This window comes from Saccopteryx leptura, chromosome X (genome assembly GCF_036850995.1).
Source record: "Saccopteryx leptura isolate mSacLep1 chromosome X, mSacLep1_pri_phased_curated, whole genome shotgun sequence".
Lineage (NCBI taxonomy): Eukaryota > Metazoa > Chordata > Mammalia > Chiroptera > Emballonuridae > Saccopteryx > Saccopteryx leptura.
Window position 1 is genome coordinate 20,124,241 of NC_089516.1, and position 14,066 is coordinate 20,138,306.

At 38.5% G+C, this 14,066-nt stretch overlaps 1 pseudogene; it reads right to left on the reverse strand.

Moving 5' to 3' along the window:
- Window positions 1-10,409: 10,409 nt before the first annotated feature.
- LOC136386232 (melanoma-associated antigen B18-like) lies at window positions 10,410-13,435 on the reverse strand (annotated as a pseudogene).
- Between the last annotated feature and the right edge of the window lie 631 nt (window positions 13,436-14,066).

The window sequence follows — 14,066 nt, forward strand, 5'->3', positions numbered from 1 at the left end:
TTAATCCACTGTGCCACAACAGGTCAGGCTCAATAGAAAATTTAAAATATATGACCAAGCGGTGGTGCAGTTGATAGCGCGTTGAACTGGGATGCGGCGGACTCAGGTTCAAAACCCCAAAGTTGCCAGCTTGAGCATGGGCTCATCTCGTATGACCAAGATTCATCAGCTTGAGCTCAAGGTCACTGGCTTGAGCAAGGGACGACTCAGTCTGCGGTAGCCTCCCAGTTAAGACACATGTGAGAAAGCAATCAATGAACAACTAAGGTGCCACAACAAAGAATTGATGCTTTTCATCTCTCTCCCTTCCTGTCTGTCTGTCCCTATCTGTCCCTCTCTCTAACTCTCTCTGTCTCTGTCACATAATATATATCATTAGACAATACTTGCAAAGCTGTCTATCTACTACTGTTAATATGTACTGCTCTAAAAATTAAGTTAATGTAGAAAGGTTCACAGGGGAAGAAATATACTAAAAATATAAAATAAAATAATTTTAGTTTTTCCTTTGTTTTCATTTTTCTTCTGATTATCTTATATAAAGCAATAAATAAATGAACAGTTAAAACAATAAGGATATGGAACAAAATATGAGATACAAACATTAACAAATTAAATTATCTGTAATAAAAATCAATAGCATAACCACACTATAGGTAAGGAGAAAAGAACTATCCTAAATAACTTTAAAAAAAACCAGTAACTTAAATGGGTATGAAAGAATAAAGATGAAAGAGCTGTGACTCTGACCAGATATCTTGGTTGGCTAGAGCATTGTCCTGATATTCAAAGGTTGCAGGTTTGATCCCTGGTCAAGGCACATATAGAAACATTAATATTTCTTTCTCTCTCTCTCTCCCCCTTCTTCTCTTTCTAAAATCAGTAAATAAAAACAAATTAGAAAATGATTTTACTATTTAAAAATATTTTAAAAACTCTGCACAAGTTCTATTATGTAGCCAGTAAATGTTTTTCTCATAAAAGTATTCATAAGACATTCTGAAACTAATTTATGTATGTACAAGAATTGAATAAATAAGTTGTAAATAATAAAACTAAGAGTTCTATTGTCGGAGAAAGAAATTCCAAATAAAACAAATGGGAAGAATAAAATGATTATTGAAGTGTTGAATTAGAATCTGTGATATCAGAATAAACTCATTGTATACTCACAAATATAAAAATAGGTATGTACAGTAAGTTCCCAAATTACAAATACTCAACTTACACGCAACTTGTACTTACTAACAGAGCACCATAAGGGCTACTGGTAATCAACTGCAGTTGGAAATCAATGAAAATAATATCACAGAGTTATTCGGTTCCCATGGCAAAGAACTAACCAATGAATACCTTAGGAAACTTGAGCAGCAGATGATGGCATTTAGGGAAAAACAGGAACCTAGAAATTCCAGAACCTAAAAGGTTTTATTTAAAAGAGTTAGCTGATGCGTTTCATCTCATTGAAGCAGGAATGGGAAAGTTGGAAGAATGAGATCCTGATACAGAAAAGTTCATCAAAGTTGACCATACAGTTACTGAAGACCTGAGATGCTACATGCTTCAAGGTGGTTTATCATGAGAAGAAGAAAAAGAAAAAAAAAAAAAAAAAAAACACCAAAAAGCTCTGTACAAACCTTTCTTGATGCCTACTTCAAGAAACATATACACTATGGAATACTACTCAGCCATAAGAAATGATGACATCAGATCATTTACAGCAAAATGGTGGGATCTTGATAACATTATACGAAGTGAAATAAGTAAATCAGAGAAAAACAAGAACTACATGATTCCATACATTGGTGGAACATAAAAACGAGACTAAGAGACATGGACAAGAGTGTGGTGGTTACCAGGGGTGGGGGGAGGGAGGATGCAGGAGGGAGGGAGGGAGAGAGTTAAGGGGAGGGGGAGGGGCACAGAGAACTAGATAGAGGGTGACGGAGGACAATCTGACTCTGGGCGAGGGGTATGCATCATAATTTAATGACAAGAAAACCTAGACATGTTTTCTTTGAATATATGTACCCTGATTTATTAATGTCATCCCATTAACATTAATAAAAATTTATTAAAAACAAAAAAGAAAAAAGAAACTGATTTCAAGGGCTGACTCAAATCCTGACTCTCTAACACCAGTCCCATTCTCTCCAACAAGTCTATCATGTTCTGCATCATCCAAAACTGTTTAATGTCATATTTGAAAATGTTTAAATATTTATAACACTATGTTAAGACAAACATCTGTCTAAGATGTATTTAATAGGTAAATGTACCTGTTCCAACTTACATTCAAATTCAACTTAAGAACAAACCTACAAAACTTATATCATTCATAACCCAGGGACTGCCTGAATGTATACCTGGGTTAATATACAAATATTTTGCAGGATTATGTTGAGAGGGCCTAGAAACAATGTTATTCTAGTTGAAATTAACATACCTATTGACAAAATCTTGATGCCTACTTCAAGAAACATATACACTATGGAATACTACTCAGCCATAAGAAATGATGACATCAGATCATTTACAGCAAAATGGTGGGATCTTGATAACATTATACGAAGTGAAATAAGTAAATCAGAGAAAAACAAGAACTACATGATTCCATACATTGGTGGAACATAAAAACGAGACTAAGAGACATGGACAAGAGTGTGGTGGTTACCAGGGGTGGGGGGAGGGAGGTGGGGGGTTCCTTTTCAATAAAAGGAACCAGAATCCTTGGAGAAGTGGTTCTTCCAGGATCATAATAGGAAAAGTGAAGTCGAGCTTTGACTATCTTGTGGGACCAGAAAAAAGAGTTCTCAAAAGGCATGGAAAGGGACACATTGTTGAAAGAATACAGTAGAAAGAGAAGCTCCTAATGACCAAAATTTTGAACAACAAAATAATGCTAATAATAGATTGTAACCAGAAGAATAAAAAAAACACCCATGAGTCCATAATTATATAAATAAGTACTTGATTAAACACATAAATAGAAGAAACATTACAGCTCCTTCTTGCAGTGGAATCACAATTAATAACTATGTAAAGAAGGCAAATTTAAACCACTATTATGCAACTACCACAATGTTGATTATTACATATTTGATCTATTAATGAGTGCTAGAATCAGTGTGAGGAAAGAACACATTTACACAGTATCAAGTTTATCTCCCTCTCCAAGGTATAAGAGAAATCATAGTAATTTTACAGTGGAAACTCCCAGAAGAGAATACCAGTAATGTCAAGGGCTATGTCACCAGTAATGGAATATATTGAAATCAGTACACCTGAGATATGGTGTACTGAGAAAGATATAGCATCATTTCTATGGTCTCCATGCAAGAAAGTATGAACTCAGTCTGATAATGAGAAGTCATCAGGTAGGACCAAATCAATGGACATTTGGCAAAATAACTGGTCAGTATTTTTGGGGGATGTCAATATCATGAAAAACAAGGAAAGACTGAGGAACTGTTGTAGATTGTAGGAGTCCATGAAGAAATAACAATGAAATGTAATGTGGGATACTGATTTGGGTCTTTAAAATGATAGTGGCTCAGGGGTAGAGCATTGGTCTGGCATGTGGAAGTTCTGGGTTCAATTCCCGGCCAGGGCACACAGGGGAAACACCCATCTGCTTCTCCACCCCTCCCCCTCTCCTTCTTCTCTATCTCTCACTTCCCCTCCTGCAGCCAAGGCTCCATTGGAGCAAAGTTGGCCCAGGCACTGAGGATGGCTCCATGGTCTCTGCCTCAGGCACTAGAATGGCTCTAGTTGAAATGGAGCAACGCCCCAGATGGGCAGAGCATCGCCTCCTGGTGGGCATGCTGGATGGATCCCAGTTGGGCGCATGTGGGAGTCTGTCTGACTGCTTCCCTGCTTTTAACTTTGGAAAAATTCCAATAAATAAATAAATAAATAAATAAATGAAAATGATAGTGGGAAAATGGTGAAGTTTGCATGAGGTAGTTAATTTGGTTAATATCACTAAGGCAATGCTAATTTTGTGGTTCTGGCAATAGTTATCAAAGATAACATTGGAATAGATCAGGTGAGGAATATATTGAAACTGTCTCATATTTGCAACTTTTCTATAAATCTAAAAGTAATTTGAAATAAAATGTTGGAAAAAAATTGCTATTATAAAAAAATTCAGGAGTACTTGCACTTCTGGTTATTATAAACAACTTTTAAAATACATGGAATATATAAAGTGACAGTGGGACAAATAGGCAGAACAAGATTATGATTCCTAGAAGCAGGAAAACAAAGGAGGTATGCTGCCCAAATCACTCTGTATTTCTGTTTGGAGGCAATGTCTATACTGTAGTTCAGTGACAATAAGCCAAAAGAGAGCACAGTGGACCCACTGAACTGAGGACACAATGATCAGAATTTAGGTATTCCCAAACTCTGCTGAAATTTGCAAAGCAAGTTGTTAAAGAGAAGAAAACTGGGTTGAGTTAATGCTCTAGAAACCTGCTGAAGGGTTTTCTTGGGTCTTTTACTGAATATTAAGCTATTCACATGAAAGGTACGATTCCATGAGGTTAGGCAAAGAACAATTACCAGGGGAATTTAAAAAAACAGTACTGAGAGCAGTGAGCTGAAAAACTATTGGATAACAAACGTGGCTAGGACATTTGTAAGTATGGAAGAACCTGAAAGGAAAGTTCTCTTTGAACACCCAAAGTTATTCAGTGAAGTCTCAGACAAGTGTAAGGAATAGTTTGAATGCAGTTCAAGAATATCGGCTAAAATAGACCATCCTAACAAAGCTTGAAAATAGGCTTCAAAAGGAACAATATGACAAGTAAATGAATTAACTCTTGTCTAAACTTTTATTAAGAAAAATAAAACCTAAACATTCACAATTTAGCATCCATGATGCCTAAAATACCATTAAAAAAACTAGGTATGTTAGGAAGCAAGAAAATATAACCCATATAAGGGGAAATATAACTTGTAATCAGGAGAAAAATCAGCGATCGTGAAAATAGCAGACAAGGACTTTTTTAAGTGGGAGGAAGGGAGTTAGTGAGGCAGACTCCTACATGCACTCTGATAGGGGTCGATGAATCAACCGAGCCACTGCCTGCAGGAGAAGAAGAAGAAGAGAAAAAGAAGAAAAATAGCAGAGGGAGGAAGTGGGAGAGGGAAGATGGGAGAAGCAGATGATTGCTTCTCCTGGGTGCCCAGACTGGGAAGCGAACCCAGGATGTCCATATGCTGGGCAGATGTCTTGTCCACTGAACCACAGGCCAGGCCAAGACAAAGACTTTAAAACACCTATTATAAATGTATCCGAGGATTTAAAGGGAAACACAAACATACAGAAGGAACAACTTAATATTTCAACAGGGAAATTGAAACTACAAGAAGAAGAAACAAAATCATTCCAGAGATTCAGAATAACCCTTATTAAGATTACAGATGATTTTTCTTACAGAAATCAACAATCAGAATCTAAAATTTATATTGAAAGTAAAAGGAAATGTGTTAGCTAGTGAATCTTGAAAAAGGAAAACAAAGTAAATGTATGTATACCATTTGGCTTCAATGTTGTGGGGGGTTTTTTTGTGACAGAGACAGAGAGAGTCAGAGAGAGGGACAGATAAGGACGGACAGACAGGGAGAGAGATAAGAAGCATCAATTCTTCATTGTGGCACCTTAGTTGTTCACTGATTGCTCTCTCATATATGTCTTGACCAGGGGGCTACAGCAGATGGAGTGACCTCTTGCTCAAGCCAGCAACCTTGGGCTCAAACTGGCGAGCTTTGCTCAAACCAGATGAGCTCATGCACAAGCTGGTGACCTTGGGGTCTCGAACCTGGGTCCTCCACATCCCAGTCTGATGCTCTATCCACTGCACCACTGCCTGGTCAGGTTAGCTTCAATATTTATGATTAAGATACAGTAATAAAGTCAGTGAATGTCCTAAAGACAGGCAAGTACATTAGTGAAACAGAATAAATAATCCAGAAAGAGAATCATAATTATATGATCAATTCATTTTCAACCAAAGTAGTAAATAAATTTAATGAAGACATGAAAATCTTTTCAACAAATGAGTTGGAACTAGATGACCATAAACCTTGACCACTACCTGACTTAATATAAAAAAAAAATTAATTTGTGTTGGATCATAGACCTAAAACTTGTAGCTAAACTTAAAGTTTCTAATAGACAACATAGGAGAATACCTTCATGAGGTTGAAGTAGTCAAAGAATTCTTACACAAAAGTGAGAAAATACTAACAATAAAAGAAAAAAATGTAAAACAAAATTTTTAAAATCTACTGAACAAAAAATATAATGAAAATTAATAAGCAAGCCAGCAACTTATATAAGACATAAACAATTCATATGTTTGACAAAGGATTTATATCCAGAATATGTAAACAAGTTCAACAGCTCAACAGTAAAAAGAAAGAAAAACTAACATAAATGGGCAAAAATCTATAAGGGCATTTCATGAAGAAAGACAAATAAATGGCCAATAAGCTCTTTAAAAACTATTTAAGCCCATCAGATGCATTCAAATTAAAATCACAGTAAAACAAGACCATTTATCCACTAGAGTGGCTGCAAATAAAAAGATTGATGTCACAAAATGTTAGTGAGAATGTGAAGCAACCCAAAATGCATATACATTGTTTGTTTGAGTGTAAAATGTTGCAACCACTCTGGAATGTTCTAGCAGTCTCTCATAAAATTAAATATACACCTACATTAAGACTCAGAAATTCTACTTCTAAAAATTTTTCTAATGAAAACATATGTCTGCAAAACGGCTTGTATATGGATATTGATATCACATCTATTCATAATAGATAAAAATTGGAAACAATCCAAAGGACCATCTCATGAATGTGTAAAGAAATTGGAATTCTTATACCATGGAATACTACTCAATAAAGAAGTATTGCTCAATAAATAAAGATGAAACTTCTTTTACATGATGCAACATGGATGAAACTCAAAAACATTATGCTAAGTGAAAGAAGTCAGACACAAAGGAAACAAACTGTATGGATCCACTTATACAAAATTTTAAGAGGCAAGTTTTGCTTCTAGTAAAAATTAGCAGCAAGGGCTTTATTTACTCTCCTGCAAGAAATTATAATGACAACAAAAACAATAGAGGTGAAATATATATGAAACATTGGTTTGTAAGACACTACATCAGATAATGAGGAATAATGATCCCGGAGATTTGGGAAACAAGAAGTGAACCCTGTGATTGCCCCAGCTTGCTGCCTTAAGAGAATTTCTAGACCTTCCTGCAAACGGGAGCTTACCATTTCCCTGAGTTGTAGAGATGGAGCTTGGAATTTGGGAAAGCCATGGTGGACAAAGTTCACAAGACAAAGTACCAGGGAGATGAGAGCCACATAAACTCCAGAGCTCACACAAGACTGGCAATAGTTCCTGTTCCTACCAGAGTGGAAAATCACAGAATCCATGGACCATCAGGAACAATACTCAGAAGTGTTTTCCTCCATAGTGAGGCAAATTTAGCCAAACACTAAGTACTGCTTTGATCCCAACAACCAAAGCTTAAAAGCAAGACCTGAAAGGGTAATAGAAGGATTTTCCAACTCCCACCTTTCCTAGTAATGCTTAGGGAACCCCAGAGTTGTGTTGGTTTCAGAGCCCACTGCCCTGAGAGGGATGAACAGGTGTTGAGTAGGCAGGACAATGGGCTTACAGTCCTCTCTTCATCCAGACCTACCTGCCTTCAAATCATGGGTTGGATTTCTGAGAAAGGCTTAAATTGAAATAAAATGTCCCACATCTAAAATATTTACAACCACTGTATAGCAGTTAGATAAAGGTTGTGTCATGGAATCCTGACCTTCAGAGGCCTGTGCTCTCTGGACTTCATGGCCCCTCTCATCTATTACTTCTGCTCATTGCTCTCTTGCTCTCTTCCTGAGTCCTCCTGATATTCCTCACTAGCTGCTGGTGCTCTGTGTGAATCCATTCCCTGGTACCTAGTCATTCTGATCAAATCCTTCTTTCTCAAAGTAAAAAAAAAAAATGTTATTGACATTTCAGAATGCTAAAGCATGCCCAGAGGAATTTTGGTAGTCAAGGCATCACTGAAGAAATCCTGCTTTCTCTGGATGAGAGATTAAGTTAATTTTCTGCTCAATCTACTTAGAAAGGAGGGAAATTAAAATAACTGAGACAATACATTTTCACCCAAAAAGTTGACCAAAATTTAAAAGACTGATAAAATGAAATGCCTGTGAGAGTGTAAATTATTTACAGACATTACTATATGAGAATATGAATCAGTACAGCTTTATTAGAACATAATTTCAGCAATATTTATAAAAGTTTAGAGTCATCACAGTCTTACTACTTTAATCCAATGAGCCCTTTGCTATCTTTCCTATAAGAAAACATACATATCTTCCCAAAAATTCATGTCAATGATGTTGATTTCAGTCCTATTAATCACAGTAACAAATAGTAAAGAATCTCCATATGTATGCATCAGGAGGAAAATGGTTAAATTAATGATGAGGGCACATATACATTTTAGGATTCTAGAAAGTAGTTAAACAAGTGAGATGGATCCATATGTGCTTTCATAGGAAGATCCTGCATTCATTTTAGTGAGAAGGGAAGAGACAGAACACGATATACACTATTATGCATGTATGTTAAAAACTCACAAGGTATTTTTATAAAACATTTATGTAAGTGAAAATCTAGAATAAATTTTAAAATAACACAATTTTTTTTAGTTACAAAATAGTCGCAGGGGTGTAAATAAAGTACAGCATAGAGAATATTGCCAATAATATTGTAATAATTATGTATGGCGCCAGGTGGCTACTAGATTCTTGAGGGGAATCCTGTAAATTATATAAATGTCTAACCACTGTGCTGTACACCTGAAACTAATATAAAATAATATTGAATGTCAAGTGTAATTGAAAAATAAAAAAAATTAAACCACAAAATTTTAATTGTGGTTAATTCTGAGAAGGGTGAATTTTGGAAAAATATAGTATGGAAAGATAACTGTGATTTATCTTTACTTTTAGAAGTTTGGGGCAATAAGACTTTGCACTATGACCTAAAACCAAAATTTCTCTTGGGGAAAACAGAGAGACAAGTGACAGTGGAAGAATGTTGAATTTTACTTTTCTTATCAAAGATAGCATGTGTGCCAAGGAGCCATTGTGTAGTGCCTGGAAGGACTGCTGGGTTTTAGAAATTCTGTGTATGTAGATGTTGTTTTACAGAGTAGTTTCCATGATCTTTTCTCATCTGCTTTTTATGGAGGAGGCTGTGATTTTGCCAATAAGGTAAATTCATTTATTGATATATGTACTGAGTGGCCAATTTCAAATAACAAACAATTCAGTCCATTAAAATTCTACTGCAGCCCTGGCCGGTTGGCTCAATGGTAGAGCGTCAGTTTGATTCCCGGCCAGGGCATACAGGAGAAGCGCCCATCTGCTTCTCCACCTCTCCCCCTCGCTTTCCTCTCTGTCTCTCTCTTCCCCTCCTGCAGCTGAGGCTCCATTGGAGCAAAGATGGCCCAGGCGCTGGGGATGGCTCCTTGGCCTCTGCCCCAGGCGCTAGAGTGGCTCTGATTGCAACAGAGTGATGCCCCGGAGGGGCAGAGCATTGCCCCCTGGTGGGCAGAGCATCGCCCCGGTGGGCGTGCCGGGTGGATCCCGGTCGGGCGCATGCGGGAGTCTGTCTGACTGTCTCTCCCCATTTCCAGCTTCAGAAAAAAAAATTCTACTGCAAATATCAGGGTAGTTTCTAAAACCTCCTCTGTAATTTCAGGGTTCTATTCCAAGAACCAGTAGATTCTGTGCCAAATCAGACTAGTCATCAACAGATTTGAAAACACCCTGAAAATGTTCTGGATTTAACCAGAGGACATGAAGAGGTCTCTGTAGCATCCACCGGGTATGAGAACAAACGTCGGAGACTTTCAGGAGTTAAGATGTTACTTTATTGGCCAGTTTAACCTGCGTAGGGGTGAACTCCCAGGATGTCCGGAGACACCGTTCCCACAAGGAGCTGCAAATGGAAGCGGTACCTGGAGCTTACAGCCAGGCCCTTATATCAGTATATCCTAAGTGAGCAAGCATAGTACAGAAGGAGATGTGGCAGTTTAGCTATTGGCTAGGGAAGTCACATGCAGCATAACAACAGGGGCCGGCATAGCAACAGGGGCCGGTTTTAGCTTAGTGGCGAATTTCAAACCTAAACTTCTGATAAGGGTCTCTGACCTTCTTTGTTCCCAGCCTCACAGGAGCCATATCAACACTTACTGTTCCTTCAATAGTTACACTCTTTGCAGCACTCCCTGTTCCTTCAATAGTTACACTCTTTGGCAGCCCCAGTACTCCCTGAATCTAACAGTCTCTAAACTTCATTGTCTGGAGTGAATAATTGTGTGGAAGGGGCTGCTGCTCTCAGTAGGGTCCACAGTGAAGGATGGAATCTGCAGGAAGCTGGGATACTCGAAGTCGGGAAGGACAGGGGATATCAACTGTGTTCCATGGGGAGCAGGGCGCAGCCTGCAGAAGAGGATGCAGAGAAGAGCTGGCTGGCAGGACAGGTTCCAGTCTGGATAGAAGGCACACTGAGAAGACCCAGGGGAAGGATGCTATAATGCAGGAAAGGGCTGGGATTGGACAGTTGTGCAGGGCCCAGGGTAGAGCCAGCTCTCAAGAAACCCTGGGGTGGAAGAAGGGAAGGAGGACCCTAGGCAAATGAAGCCCCAAGGCAATCTCCAAGTTGTGTTTGATTCTCACCATCATCTTCCTTCTTTAGACTTGCTCTTAGTACTTTCGTCAGTCTTTTTCTTCTTATTGCCTGAAAAACATCATGAAATAGAAGAGAAATGGATGATTAGACACAAGGTTGAGAGGAGTGGAGCAGTGTGGGTTCAAGAGGAACTGAGACTTGAGCTCTGTCACTCACTAGCTGTGTGTTTCGGCACCTTATCAAACTCTGATCCTTTCATTCCGTATCAAGGAAGTGGGCTTCATTTGTCCTTGCTCCTCGGACTGCTGGAATGCGTGTCACGTATAAAAAGCATCTGATACAGTAACTGGTGTAAAGTAATTCTTTACACTGAGATTGTAAAGAATGGCAATGATTGCTATGGTTTTTTTGATCCCAGATAAGACCAACTGTCCTGCTGAGATTTGGGAGTTTTTTGTTTTGTTACGTTTTGTTGTTGTGTTGGTCCAGGAGATGTCTGAGAATATGCAGTGCTGTAAGACACTGAATAGCAAGTCAGTCAGAAATTTTGCTTAGTAAGAACAAGTACCTTAGCAAATCAAACTCTTAAAGAACAGTATTTAATGTGCATGGTGGGGAATCCTCCTCACCCATATGTAACATCAAGCTCTTAAAATGTGTGTCAAAAAGCAGCTCCTTTCCTCCCTCCCAGCTCCTTATGGTCCAAATTACCCTTGTTTTCATTAATTTAACCCTTAGTAAAATCACATTCTCTCTAAGGGTTTGCTATATTTTACTCAAGATAACCTAGTTAAAATGTCCTTTTTATGGACCACACTCTATTTCTCCCAGCCCAGGTCAAAGAGGGCCAGCACAGTGGCTTCTTGGCATACCACCTCGAGGAAGGAATACTTTTATTGATGGGAAATTCACTGGAGGTGATAGAGCCACAATACCTATTCTGTGCACTGTGTCTTCCTGCACTGGGACAAAAGCACAGGGTGACTTTCACCTTGCCCCAGGTGGAGATTTCTGTGTGGTTTATCCATGATCCCAAAGTAACTCCTAAATGCAGTTATTTGGAGGCTTAGCACCTCAAAAATGAGACTCGACATCCAAGGGTCTGGCTCATGCTCACCACCTTCACACCCTCCCATGAGGTAAGAGCCACTGGAATTAAAAATAAGCAAACAAACAATAAACAAATAAATAAAATTATCTTCCATTCAAGGATGTGAAGCTTCCCAAGGCCCCAAATTGTCTTCCCCTGGGACATTTACACTTGACTACTCTCATCAGGAACACATCTCCCCTCCGCATAGCACTTCTCACTTGTATTTTAGTCTTAGAGAGTACTTCAGCATCTTCCTTTATGGTAGCTGCTTCGCGCCTTGATCATTCTAGAATCAGTGACTCCATCTTCTTTTTCTTATTACCCGCCCTACCACCAAAGAGCCTACCAAGGAGCAAATGCTCAACTAAAGTTTGAGGAATAAAAAAAGGCAGTAAACAATTCATTATGATTTAATTTCTCTTATATACTTTGATGAACAAAGCAAGTGCAGTCATACAACTGTTATTTTATAAACAGCAGGGTACAAGGAATAAGGGGAAAATAATTGAATATCTTTTACTTTTTTTCTTTATTTTTTGATTCCAACTCTTTTACTGCTAGTTTCTTTCACATTTCTAAGGAAATGACATTTCTAATGCCATGTTATTTCAGGTCACTAAATAAGATGTAAGGTTAGCACATTTCCTTGGTAAAATAGCAAAACTCTTACTCTTAAGCTTCATAAACAACATTAAATGTGTGACCAATACCATTCATACACTAGAATCCAAAGCTAATTAAATTTTCTTTAAAGAAAAGCACTTGAAAATGTTCAACAATAAGGTAAAGCCACAAGTAGTTAATATAGAACAGGAGCACAGATACGGTATGCACTATGTTCTGTCCTGCACCGCCTAAGCCCCCGCTACTTCATCAAAAAGTAAGGAAAATGCTTCAGATTTCAATACATGTGGGAGAAGCTCTTGAATTTGACCCTGGAAAGCACACTGGCCAGGGTGCCAATATGATTCACAGTTGCAAATCTGGCTCAGGCCCTCTCGTTCTCATCTCTCAAAGCCTCTTCATACCAGAGTGGGAAGGGTTGGGAAGGCACTGGGGTCAGTCTCATGAAGCTTGCCTAAGAACTCCAAGATTTCCATTTTGCTGGTGTCGGCATGGGCTCTTGGCCTCCACAGGAACTCGTAGCATGGAAGATTGTTGTCGGGCACCTGGCTGTAATCCAGGTATCTCTCCTACACCATATCTTGAGTGATGAGCTCCTTGGGCTCCCCATGAATGACATGCTTCTTTCCAGCATGTATGCCCACCACATTAAGGGCAACCCAGATCTCTTCCTCAGTGACACAGTTGCCCTTCATGAAGATCAGACAGAGGATTATTGTGAGGAAGCCCATCTTGGGCTTGTTCTAATCCCTCAGCCTCCTATCTCAGGCTTGATGTAATTTGCTGACAGAGATATAGCACTGCCTGGTAGGGTCAACTTCCTTCACACTGATGCCCAAGGCCAGCACCATTAACTCAGAGGCTTTCTTGAATATTTTATGGAAGTTCTGCTTCTAATTTTTGATGACATACTTCACCATGTCAACCTTAATGTTTCGTGCCCTCTTGATATTATCCCATGGTCCTGGCATGCAGGCTGTGAAGAGCTGCTTTGGATTCCTTCCATGAAGCAGAAGAAATTCACTGTCCTGGGTCACAGTGTTCAAAACAAGATTTGAACCTTCAAATCTTTCCTCCAATCAATCCTGTCATATGTCTCTCTCAGGCTACACACCTGTCTCAGCTCTTCAGGGAATGTCTACACACCAGTTCTAGATTAAGACATATAGGCACAATGGGAATTAGGGTTTCAATTTATGAATTGGGGACAGGGGACAAAGTCCAGTCCAGAACAAGTAGTAAATTTGTAAATAATTTAAGGAGAATTGACATCTTGACAATATTCTTTTACTCATGAATAAAGTACTGTACTCCTGTATTTATCTTGGACTTCTTAAGGCTCTCAGTACATTTTTAAAGATAAAATTTGGATATTTCTGCTGCTGTTATTGGGATATTTTCTATTAATTAACTTAATTATATAGTTACTGCTTTTGTGTGGCTAGGCTCCTGATTTTGGCGTGGCATAGTAATCTTTTATACAATAGCTTTTGGAGTCTTCTATTCATTTGAGAATTTTGTGTATTGGCTCCTTTGCGTTTTTTAATTAGGGGATCATATTGTCACCATTTATTATTATATCTGTCTTTTCAATATTCTTTC